The sequence below is a fragment of the Procambarus clarkii genome, chromosome 36, assembly GCF_040958095.1.
Source record: "Procambarus clarkii isolate CNS0578487 chromosome 36, FALCON_Pclarkii_2.0, whole genome shotgun sequence".
In the NCBI taxonomy this organism is placed as follows: domain Eukaryota; kingdom Metazoa; phylum Arthropoda; class Malacostraca; order Decapoda; family Cambaridae; genus Procambarus; species Procambarus clarkii.
Window position 1 is genome coordinate 9,425,166 of NC_091185.1, and position 12,795 is coordinate 9,437,960.

The window sequence follows — 12,795 nt, forward strand, 5'->3', positions numbered from 1 at the left end:
AGAATCGCAATGTCGCTTTTACTGGTGAACTTGGGAGGAGGTGGGAGATGTTATACAAGGTATGGCTATCATTTAGTGAACTTATTGGGGATGACTTAGGCAATGAATTGATTAATAATGGATCACCCTAGACTGAAAGTGTTGTCATGGAATGTTAATGGTTTGAGAAACAGGGTTACAGATGTTCATTGTTATGTGATGGGAAATGATATTGATGTTGTAGCTCTCCAAGAGACAGGGGATAGGAATGAAGGATTATTGAAATTAAATGGCTATAAAGGGTTTCACCTCTTCGCTGCAAATAACATCAGAGGCACGTCGATTTATGTTAAGAACTCCATACCAGCAGAGTTAGTAGAACCGCCATCAAAAACGCAAGGTATAGAGAGTGTCTGTGTTAAATTATCATTAAGGGAAGGGGAATTTATTGTAGTTAATTTGTATGTATCCAGGAACTGCTTCGACGCTAACTATTTACCTGACTGCATTTATACTAATCCTTCACTGGTCATTGGGGACCTTAATGCTCGGCACACAAGCCTTGGGACAGTGGGTAGTATTAATGCTAATGGGGTCAAGTGGTTACAGTTTCTACAAGATCATCCAGATACCTGTCTATTGGGAAACAATGAACCAACTCACATCAGGGGAGGACGGCTTGACTATGCCTGCGTTTTAAACTCTCAGGGGATCATGGGGGAGGCTCGGGTTGTTCGGGAACTACTTAGTGACCACTTTGCCTTGAACGTTGAATTACCACTGGGGAAAAAACAAGTCCACTTTCAAAGGAAAAGGCTAAATATTAAGAAAGATATGAAAAATTATTTTATTCAAAATATGGGAGATTGGTATCAACATTACACGCCGCTCTGCGTTGATAGTTTTTACGAGGACATGGTCGAGAACATAGAGAAATTAGTACAGAGGGAAAATAACGGGGGCAGGGGAAGCAAGACGCACGGACCTAAGAAATTTAAATATTCCAATGATCAGCAAGTCAAGGGATGGGAGAGAATGCTACGGGGTGCGCATAAAGCATGGTTAAAAAATGGAATGAGGGATGAAGAGAAAAATACAATGTTGGAAGTGGCTAGGGAATGCAGTCAGGTGAGGAAGGAGGCGCGGGACAGATACTGGCAAGACTTTGCTCAGGCCATTGGTAATACTAAGAACCTTAAAGACATATGGAGAGCAGTAAATAAAGTCAGGGGTTGTAAGACCAAATTCATTGCTCACTCAGATCCAGGGAAAGTTGCTAATGAGTTAGTAGATAAATGGGCAAGTGCTGCTGGTATGGAGTCCTTACCTGCAGACACGAGAGTCACCATTGAGTCATGGGAAAATATTAGAAATGGAGTAACTTTATGTGCCTTAAATACAAGATCTATAGCATGCACTGAGATAACCCACGATGAGCTACTGGATGCTATAAAAAGTGGCAGCTCCACTGCTCCGGGAAAAGATGGAGTAACGTATGACATACTTAATTATTTAGCCGGTATGAAACCTAATCCCTTACTTGATTTGTTTAATATGAGTTATAGAGAGGGAAAGTTACCAAGAAAATGGAAAGAGGCTGTCATCATTCCTATCCCTAAGTCAAACGGAGGCTACAGACCTGTCTCCTTAATATCCTGCTTTTGTAAAATGATGGAAAGGATTTTGTTAAATAGGCTACTCTACCTTGTAGGTGATAACATGTCCAATAATCTCTTTGGTTTTATCAAAGGCAAAAGTACTGCGGATTGTCTCTTAAAGTGTTTGTCTAATGTGGATGACAATTGTAGAGTTTTTGTTGATCTACAAGGAGCGTTTGATAAAGCCAATGGGGAAGTAATCTTATACGAATTAGCCAATCTGGGAATAACAGGGAGATTGCTACACTGGATAAGGGATTACCTGCAAGGCAGAAAAGGTCAGGTGTATTACCAGGGATACATGTCTGAGGAACGGAGGTTTCAGTTAGGTACCCCACAAGGGGGAGTATTAAGTCCCACCTTATTCAATGTATTAATGAACAGATTAGCATCAGAGATGTATCCTCCAGGGGTCACGACGATCATATATGCTGATGACATTCTTATACAAGGCACTTCTGGGAACAAAATTCAAGATGCTCTTAACATACTTGGTACAACCTGTCACAAGTTAGGCTTAGTTATAAATGCAGATAAAACCAAATACGAGTATAGGAAACGAAGAAATATAACACTTACTCTAAATGGTGTGGAACTGAGCCGTGTACAGAAGTACAAGTATCTGGGCATGTATGTTGGATACACATGTGAGAGTAAAAATGCTGAAATAAATCATATCAGCACCTTATGTAAAGCCCGTCTGCATCCTCTAAAAGCACTGGCTTTTTCTGGTAAAGGTGTTGGGGTACCTATCTTGCGGATGTTATACATAAGCACTGTTCGATCCCTGATAGACTACGCAGCACCCGTATTGTCTTACACAGGCCAAGGCAGAATTAAAAAAATAGAGCTGATACAGAACGAGGCTATGAGGATTATTCTTGGATGTCAAAGAAATGCAATGATTGAAATAATGAGATTGGAATTAAATTTACAGAGTGTGTGTGATAGAGTCCGTGACATTAACACTAGAGTATCTATTCGTTTCATGCGGAGAAAAGGAGGGGATAAGCTGTTTGAGAGCGTTCAGACCTGCTTGAGTGACGTACACACTTCCAGGAAACTGAGGGAGACACGCTATACGAGAGGATTAGCTCATGACCTCAGGGAATACGACGTACTTGACTGCTGTAAACCCTCTCGAAAGTGTAATATGTCTGCTCCCTGGAAAGTACAGAAAATAGACGTCGAAATTGTACCCCTCAAGGTGAAAAAGATTCATCATGAACCGGGACAATTACGGTGTTTGTATGGAAGCATGATATCTCGGTTACCAAGAGGCAACAGTTTACATGTATATTGCGACGGGTCGGTGGCGGAGGATGGCAGGGCAGGGTGTGGTGTCCTAATAAGGGATTATACGGAGTTTGGGACTGTGGACAGGATAATTGAACTCCGGCTTAGTAATTATATATCATCCACACAAGCTGAACTGCAGGCCATTCTGGCGTGTTTGGAGGAAGTACGTCATGACGACAAAAATGTTTTTGTATTTGTCGATAGCCGAGGAGCACTGGAGTCCTTAAACAGTCGAAACCCAGTCTTCATGTCTATAGTGGAGGACTGTAAGAGAAGAATAACTGAGATACAGCTGAAAGGTTATAGTGTGAAATTCATGTGGATTCCATCTCATGTTGGAATAGTGCTCAACGAGGTGGCGGATGACTTGGCCAAACGTGCCACATCAAAACCACAAGTTGACATTGAATGTGAATTCACAATGAGACAAATAAGAAGCAAAATCAGAAATATTCAGGCACAGGCGGGAGTGGAGAGGAGAGAGATAATGTATGAGAGTAGTCAAACCATGCAACACTACATGTATGTGAGTCAAAACACCCATTTCACTTATGGTAAAAGGAGAAATGCTTGGAGTGACTCTGTGTACATGCGGCTCAGGCTTGGGTACAAATATTACTGGGAATATGGGATAGATGTTCATGGTAATGACACGAAGTGTAAACTATGTGGTATGTTAAGGTCTCACACCCTTGCCCATTATATTCTTGATTGTCCGTTGATTAGTGTATATAGAAACACTGAGATAAGGACTGTTCCTGAACAAATAGCCTGGATGTGTCACAACGGAAAGGTTGATGATATTCTTGAGAGATATAAGAATTTTGCACCAAGATTGTAATATTTTGTTGAATTATCTGCAGGTATCTTGCAAATTGTCTATACAGTATACCTAGGTCATAAAAGTATTTGTGTGTACGTCTGATAACATACTACTTGTGAAGGAGGAAATGTATATTTTTACCTCTCAAAATGTTTGGTAATGTGTTTATTTGTGATGTGTGTCTATGTATATATTAACACGTTGTACTGAATGGGGTGAGAATAGCTTGAGCTACCTCATCCCTTTGTGTGTATTTTACCTCAATAAACTTATTTCAATTTCAATTTCAATTTCAATTCAACGCTTAGGATATTTTTGTTACTAAAAACAGCTTATATTATGGAGTAATGTTGTACCATCTGTAAAAATGTAACCACGTTATTTACCAAAAATAAGTATTGTACTTAATTATTTTAATATTTACATGCCACCCTCAGGAGAAACATTAATCATATCGATTAATACTTTTAAGTTAAAAATACTTTTTTAAATTAATTGGTTTCATGAGCCGTATGTAAGCGGCGCGAGCCGACCCAAACAAGAGGCGCTGTTGACAACTCCTCAACACGACACCAACGACGGCAAATAAAAGTTCTAGCTGACTGTACATGTCCTCTGCTGACAATGTCTGCCCTCTGCTGACAATGTCTGCCCTCTACTGACAATGCCTGTCCTCTACTGACAACAGCTGTCCTTTGCTGACTACATCTGTCTTTACTGACTGTATCTGTCGTTTGCTGGACCATAGCTGTCGTCTGCTGACATCTGGTCTCTGTTGAGCACCGCTGCCCTGTGCTGCCCACAGATGTCTTGTTTATAACTGACCTCCGATGTCTCCAGTCATCTTCCTCTTGCCCATAGCTGTCGTCTGCTAACGTCGGCTGGAGTTGATTCAGAACGGCAGGCCTCACCCCAGTACCTGAAAGAGGCACCCACCAGTACCCGACGGAGGCACTCGCCAGTACTTGAAGGAGGCACCTGAAGGAGGCATTCACCAGTACCTGAAGGAGGCACCCACCAGTACCTGTAGGAGGCACCTACCAGTACCTGAAGGAGGCACCCACCAGTATCTGTAGGAGGCACCCACCAGTACCTGAAGGAGGCACCCACCAGTACCTGTAGCAGGCACCTACCAGTACCTGAAGGAGGCACCCACCAGTACCTGAAGGAGGCACCCACCAGTACCTGTAGGAGGCACCTACCAGTACCTGAAGGAGGCACCCACCAGTATCTGTAGGAGGCACCCACCAGTACCTGAAGGAGGCACCCACCAGTACCTGTAGCAGGCACCTACCAGTACCTGAAGGAGGCACCCACCAGTACCTGAAGGAGGCACCCACCAGTACCTGTAGCAGGCACCTACCAGTATCTGTAGGAGGCACCCACCAACACTGCTGTCATCAGTAGGAGAGGGTCGCTCCACTACACTGCGCCTACAAGAAGGTAAATTCAAATATATTTTAACATGAAGAAAAATTTTGCAATATAGTCTAACGTACCCTAAACTAATATTTAATTTGGTCCCCCCAAGTGCTAAACAATTGCTATGGTATGGCTTGACATTGGCATATAAATAACTATAATTGCAATGGGTAAATCTATATTTTATTGTATTAATACATAAAACATTTGTATATTTTTGTGTTGGTCAGATGAACTGTAGAATTAAGTTGTGACGGAGGTTGGCTTTTGTCTGTCCGAGCTACGGTTAAAGCTCACACCACCACGTTAGGCATACTTCATTTTCTAATTGTTGAAACTGTATTTATAGTTGGCTTCAAATGAATGTGGTTATGCTAGGCCAAGTTAGGTTATTAGATTAACAATGCCTAAGTAAAACAGAAAAAAAGAAACAAGTAACACCTAGTGGGCCAGCCAGAGGCTTAGGGTTCCACATAGGAATATCCCTGCAAAAAAATTAAAAAAAAATAAAATAAAGGAAACTACTGAAGACCAATTGACCCATGCGAGACAGTTGTGTATACTCAACCAAACTCACTCATACTATATATATAATGTATGTATGTATATGTATGGATGGATGGATGTATGTGTGTAACCTGAGCTTGAAACAATCCAGTGATCTACTGTCTTGTTATGTTACTTGGAAATTTATTCCGTAAATCAACAACCCTATTCTAAAACCAACTTTTACCCAGGTTTTTTCTGAATCTAAACATTGTATTTAGTTCAAATGTTTTCTGTTGATACATTTAACACCTAATTAATATCAATTTGTTCTTTGTACACTTTCATCCATTTAATACTTCAGTCATATTCCCATAATGTATGAAGCAATGAAGAAGAGCATTGACAAATTATAGGAATCTGTAGTGACTTCAGTACCTCCTACAACACAGAGATCAGGGTAAATGGCACAGGAGCTGGCAGGAGACAACCGACCAACCCGGATCTTACGAGCATGTAAACACAACAGTTGGTGCTCTCTCATTCATTCCTCGGGTTTGTACAGATATAGAATATATGTATTATAACCAGGACATGCATTTGCCTAACCCGTGACTGGTGGATATGAGAGACAAAATATAAAGCCCCAGGTGTGGATAGAATATAATCTAAAATTGTACAGGATCTGGCTGACAAACTGTGTCTACAACTTAAATTCCTATTCAGAAAATCTCTGGACCAAGGGAAAGTTTCCCTGAATTTTAAATACATTATGCAAATGTCATCCTATCTTCAAAAAAGGCAGAAAGAGCTCAGCAGAAAAAGTCTGACCACTCAGCCTAACTTCGCATATTTGCAGGTTCATGGAGAGAATCCTATGGGAGGGAATCATTGAACATCTTACAGTGCACAAAATGGTTTTGTTAAAAATATATTCTGTATTGCTTACCTGCACACATTTTTGGGAACAGTAACCAGCTATTAGGACAAAGGACTTCCAGTAGACATAGTATACATAGACTTTTGTACAGCTTTTATTGACATGCTACATGAAAGATTGGCAATGAAATTGTGAACATTGGGAATAAATGGTAAAATACTGTACTATAATGGATTAAACAAATAGTTAAAACAAAGGAACCATAGGGGTCTTCCTAAATGGAAATGACTGGAAAAGTGTGGTGAGTGGGGAACCTCATCTTGGGGCCAACCCATTTTGTCATACACATCAGTGACATAAAATGAGAGCATTACACACCACATCATCAGATTTGTAGATGATACTCAAGATCTATGAAGGTGAAGGAAAGACCCAATACAGTGTGTAAATGTAATACACTGTTAAACCAAATATTCTTACTTCCTTTACCAAGGTGCTGTTAAACAATGTTTGATACAGGATGTAGGTTTCATCTGAATATTTGGTTTAATATTATATTTTCACATATATTGTGTCTTTCCTTCACTTTCATTCAAACATTAAGGAAGTGTAGCAAGTTTCAACACTAAGATCTATGGTAAAGTAGGAACTGAAGATGATATTGAGGCCTTACAAAGAGATCTGCATGAACTCAACAAAGGGTCAGATGACTGGCAAATGCTTTTCAATATTAAAAATGCAAGACCTTGCATGTACGGTATAACAGTGCATATCACAACACTTGTAGGTAATGGACCTTATTTGGTCCTTAACCCTCAAACCGCTAGGGGCCCAAATGGAATTCACACCCACAGGCGCAACAAAAAAAAAAATCCAAAAAATTCTTTCGTCTTATAGAAGTGTTCATTTTTGTTCCCTGATCACGGAAAAAATAAAAAAAAAATCGTAGGTGGCATATTTTAGCCGCAATAGGGTAGGGAAGTGTGGCAAAAAAGGGGCGTTGGCAGAGCCTTCGCCAGACGAGGTCTACTCCGCCCGAGCTGTCAGACGGCAGTTGCCACAAATATATTATTACCTAATTATTTCAATGTCTCTGATTTTTTCTTAAGTTTTTTTGCAGTAATATTATTCCATACAGTGAATTGTGGTATATTTATATAATAAAATGTGTGAACCATCGCTGTACTCAAAATTATGGTGTGCATATTAGTGATTCAATTATTATGTTCATAAAACAATAAACAAATAGTTTTGCTGTTGTTACACTATATACACAGGTTATATATAAGTATTTGTATGTTTTGTACACCATAATGAACTACTAAGTTGGTCTTGTGAGTCAAAAAGCAACGACGAGTGACCGCCAAACACCAGCGAGCCACTCACTGCCACTCCCTCCCTCAACACCACCTCACTCACCCTCATTCACCTCCCACAATACTCCTTCTGTATTTATTCACTATACACAGACATTATATATACGTATTTACATGTTTTGTTCACCATAACTATATATCTAAGCTTGTATGGTGAATAAAGGCCATAAGACGTAGCTACTCACACAGTCAGCTGATCGGCGGCCACCCTCAAGGCCAGACGCACTAATATTTGTCCTTCAACAATATTGTTCGTTGTGTTATTACGCTATATACATACATTATATATAAGTATCTACCTGTTTTATTCACCATACCTGAACAAATAAGCTGGTATGGTGCCCAAAGACCATAGTGGCCATCAGTAAACAACATGCCAAGTCGTGCAGACGACGCTCCTCCCTCACCAAAATGGCGGCTCCCAACCTACTCCTCTCGCTGTTATCTCACACTATACACACGTTATATATAAGTATCTACATTTGTGTTCACCATATCGAACCACTAAGCTGGTATGGTGAGTGCAGTCAATAAATGGTGGCCACACACAGTCAGAAAACAACGCCACAACCCTCCCTCCCACAGCCTTACTCCTCCCTCCATTTATTTATTTATTTATTTATTTATTTATTTATTTATGCATATACAAGAATGTACATAAGGAATGTGAGGATACAAATATGGTAATTACAGACTTGTAAAGCCACTAGCACGCGCAGCGTTTCGGGCAGGTCCTTAATCTAAGAAAATTTTAAGGAGGTAAATACTTGCAAAATTTATAGACAAAAAAATGATAACAGATTACATGGAATGAAAAAAAAAGATGAGAGAAAATTATAGGTACAGTATATTAAAGCACATAGGTAGCTATGATTGATTGCAATGACAGCTTAAAATGGTAGTTGACAACAAATTGGTAGGCACAATACAGCAGAAACAATATAAGATTGATTGCAATGACAGCTTGAATGGTAGTTGACAAAAATTGGTAGTCACAATACAGCATATGGCTAGCACATAAAAGAAGACAGCAATGAACACAATGATAAGGTTGTTTGATATTACATAAAAATTAGGAGATTGGGTAACACTAGGTACAGAGCAAATTTAAAGCTCAGTGTAGGAAACTAAATAGATGAAGTTAGGTACTTTTTGGTTTTGCTTTTAAATAAGGCAAAAGTTTTACAGTTTTTCAATTCACTAGGGAGTGAGTTCCATAGACTAGGTCCCTTAATTTGCATAGAGTGTTTACACAGATTAAGTTTGACCCTGGGGATATCAAAGAGATATTTATTTCTGGTGTGGTGATAATGGGTCCTATTACATCTGTCCAGGGAGAGTTTCAGAGCATGGTTTGCATTTAAGAACAGGGTTTTGTAAATGTAGTTGACACAAGAGAATGTGTGGAGGGAGTTAATATTTAGCAAGTTTAGGGATTTAACCCTTAACATGCTCGGGGTCTAATATCCTGCTATCCACACAGGCGCATGTCATTTTGAAAAAAAAAAAAAATTTTTTTTTTTTGCTAATCTGTTAAGTTCTGTTCACTGATCACGGGAAAAATAAAAAAAAAATTCTATTGTACTTACTTTTGTTGCAATAGAGCCGAGAAGCTCTGCGATGACGTCACAATCTGCATGGTCGCTCATGCAGTACACGCCCGGGAGATGTTGCGCGCGGTCCTCAAACAGCCAGAGTTGCCACAAATATATTTTCGTGCTATTTATTTACAATGTCTAAGCGCATTTTATCTAATTTTTTTTCACTAATTGTGTTTCAAATACTGTTTGAACATATTTTGTATCAATAATTGTTGCATATTTGAGTATACACAGGCGCACACAAATGTTTTCAATTACGGCAATATAATATGTCATTACAGTCTATTATATTATATGTTCTGCTTATATGTTTACATATTTACACACTCGCACACGCTATACACACTTTGAAGCACACCTAGAAGATTTCTAGACTGTGGTAGTCATTGAAGCAGTCGACAGCACATAATGGGATACCACACGTTTCACACCATGTTTGCACAAGCTTCCGTTTCTTGTCTCTACGTGTCGTTGTTTTACACACCAAGCAATCACGTTGGGCTATTGCATGCTTCACACCAAGTGGCAAATACTTAAGTTTGTGTGCTAAGAAGCCTTCAGTGTGAGCGAGGCGTGGAGTACCAGCATGCTGCAACAGTGGGTTTATGATGGGCCGCTGAATACCTGGGACATCTTTTGCAAACTTTCCTAATAACTGTATTGCAGCATCAAATACAAAGTCACGGAAAGTGGGCTTACGTCCAGTTCTCACAAGGTACATGTTGAAACAGTTCAGCATGCTCATGTCCACAAGATGGAAGAACACTTTTTTCGTCCACCTACATGTCTTCCGCACACACTCTGCAGTGCCAATCATCATGTCTGATTTATCAATCAACCGCATGTTGATATTATAGTCTAAAACACAGTCTGGCTTATATAGTGGTGCGTTTGTTTTATGGCTCACTTTCCCACTGTTCACCATTGTTCCATCATGAATTGTTGTCAACAAGTTCACCTCTCTTTTGTCTTTCCACCGAACTGACAGAATGTTATCACTTTTCCTTCTCTGACACTCACCAACTGCAATGTCGTTGTCAAACACAGGCATTTCCCTTCGTTGTGGCTTTACTGTACCAACCAATCCGGTTCTATTTTCTAGCAAGAATCGAGCTAGCAAGGGACTTGTATAGTAATTATCTGTGTATAAAATGTGTCCCTTGTTCATCCACGGAGCCATGATGGTCTTCACTACACTCCCCGAGAATCCATGTTCGTCGTTACTGGGAATGTCTACATCACTAGCCGAGTACAGAATCATGTGTAACACGTATCCTGTCTCACAATCACAAAGAACAAAAAATTTCAGGCCAAATCGGTTTCGTTTTGAGGGAATGTACTGTTTGAATGGAACACGTCCCGTGAAAAGTATGAGAGATTCATCAACCACCAGCTTCTGTGCTGGTACGTAAAAATCTCTGAATTTTCCAATAACATCGTTCATGTAGTGCCTCACTCGCCACAGTCTATCATCAGGTGTTCGGTCCTGAACACTTCCAAAATGTAGACACCTGAGGAGTATCTGAAACCTGTCTCGTGACATATATTTCCCGAATAAAGGTGTTGGTATTGTCTTGTCCTTGCTCCAATAGTCATTTATTGCATGTTTGTGACAGTGCTTCATCAACAAACAGAGTGCCAAAAACACATACATTTCCGCCACTGTGGTATTTTTCCAACGCTGCAGTCGTGAAAATTCTGTGATTTCCCTCTCAATCAGGTAAGCAGCATGCAGGTTCGTTTGGTGTACAATGTATTCCATGAGTGGTTCATCATAGAATGCTGTAAAATATTCCATCTCAGCCATGTCCTCACCTTGATTAGGGAAAAGGTTTGTAATCCCTACATCTTTATTGTCAAAGTGAGGAATATTAGGAATAAAATCGTCACCATCACTCCACTCAAGTACACCAGGCGTCCTGCGAGATGCAGAGGAAAGACGGCGAGGAAGCGATGCATACCGGCGACCAGGAGCTGAATACCGTCTGTGAGAAGCACGGCGGCTACGTGCACGTGAGGTGGGTGCACGTGAGGTGGGTGCACGTGAACACGAGGGTCTTGGTCCCTCATGTGGTGCCATGCGGTGGCGCTTGGCTGGGCGAGATGCTGCTGACGCGACAATTTCTCGCCCAGTTACACCACTGGTACCAGCCACAGGCTCAATAAAACTTTGATCTGAGTCACTAAACCCAGAAAAGGAGTCACCTCCCTCTGACTCGTCACCCTCAAACAGAAAATATCCACAGGAACTGTGAGGTCGTGGTAGAATTGGGGTAGAAAATGGGCGAGGAGGCATGGGAGAGCGTATAGGCCTCGCCATGGCATGGCGGTCATTCTCACTTTCACTGCTGCTGCTACTATCTCCCGACAACTGTGTATAATCCTCATCGTTGTCTGAATCGTCAAACACACTTTCTTCACCTTCAGAGAATAATTCGTGGGCTATTTGCTCTGGGGTGAGGGACTGAGTGATGCGTGCTCGTGAGGCGTTTGACCGTGCGCTCGCCATGGTGACTCTCGCTAAACTGAGGCCTCCCATGCCATCGGAGCGTGAGCTGGATTTTTTTTCAAAATGGCCGCTGTTTACTAGAGCCCCTGGGCAGCGTATGGGACCCCCAGCTACACCGCGGGCCATTCAAATCGTGCGCGGTACCCATACACTTCATATGAAGTGAAGCGCAGTTGACTGGTAAAACGATTTACACTTCATATGAAGTGATGCGCACTTTAAGGGTTAAACAAGGGAGCTGAGTGTTGTCTGAAAGCAGAGTTAATTATTCTGATAGCAGATTTTTGCTGTGTGATGATGGGCTTAAGGTGGTTTGCAGTGGTAGACCCCCATGCATAGATACCATAATTAAGATAGGGGTAGATTAGTGCATAATATAGTGAGAGGAGAGCAGAGTTAGGAACATAATATCTGATTTTGGAGAGTATACCAACTGTCTTAGAGACTTTCTTAGTTATGTGTTGAATGTGGGTGCTAAAGTTGAGTCTCTTGTCTAGGAATAGGCCAAGAAACTTGCCATCATTTTTATTACTGATGTTAATGTTGTCTATCTGTAGCTGAATTGCATTTGATGATTTGCTTCCAAATAAGATGTAGTAAGTCTTTTCGATGTTTAATGTTAGTTTGTTCGTTGACATCCATATGTGGACTTTTTTTAATTCATTATTCACAACATTATTTAGTGTATGTGGGTTGAGGTTTGTGTAGATAAGGGTAGTATCGTCAGCAAACAATATAGGTTTGAGAATATTAGAGACATTA

General features: G+C 40.6%; 1 protein-coding gene across 1 annotated transcript in view; it reads left to right on the forward strand.

Moving 5' to 3' along the window:
* Positions 1 to 4,279: 4,279 nt before the first annotated feature.
* Positions 4,280 to 12,795, forward strand: part of LOC123756098 (beta-1,3-galactosyltransferase 6) — a 59,921-nt gene continuing 51,405 nt past the window's right edge. Inside the window, exon 1 of the mRNA XM_045739100.2 lies at positions 4,280 to 5,202. The gene's annotated coding sequence lies outside the window, so the exon portion shown is untranslated. The remainder of the gene's footprint in view (positions 5,203 to 12,795) is intronic.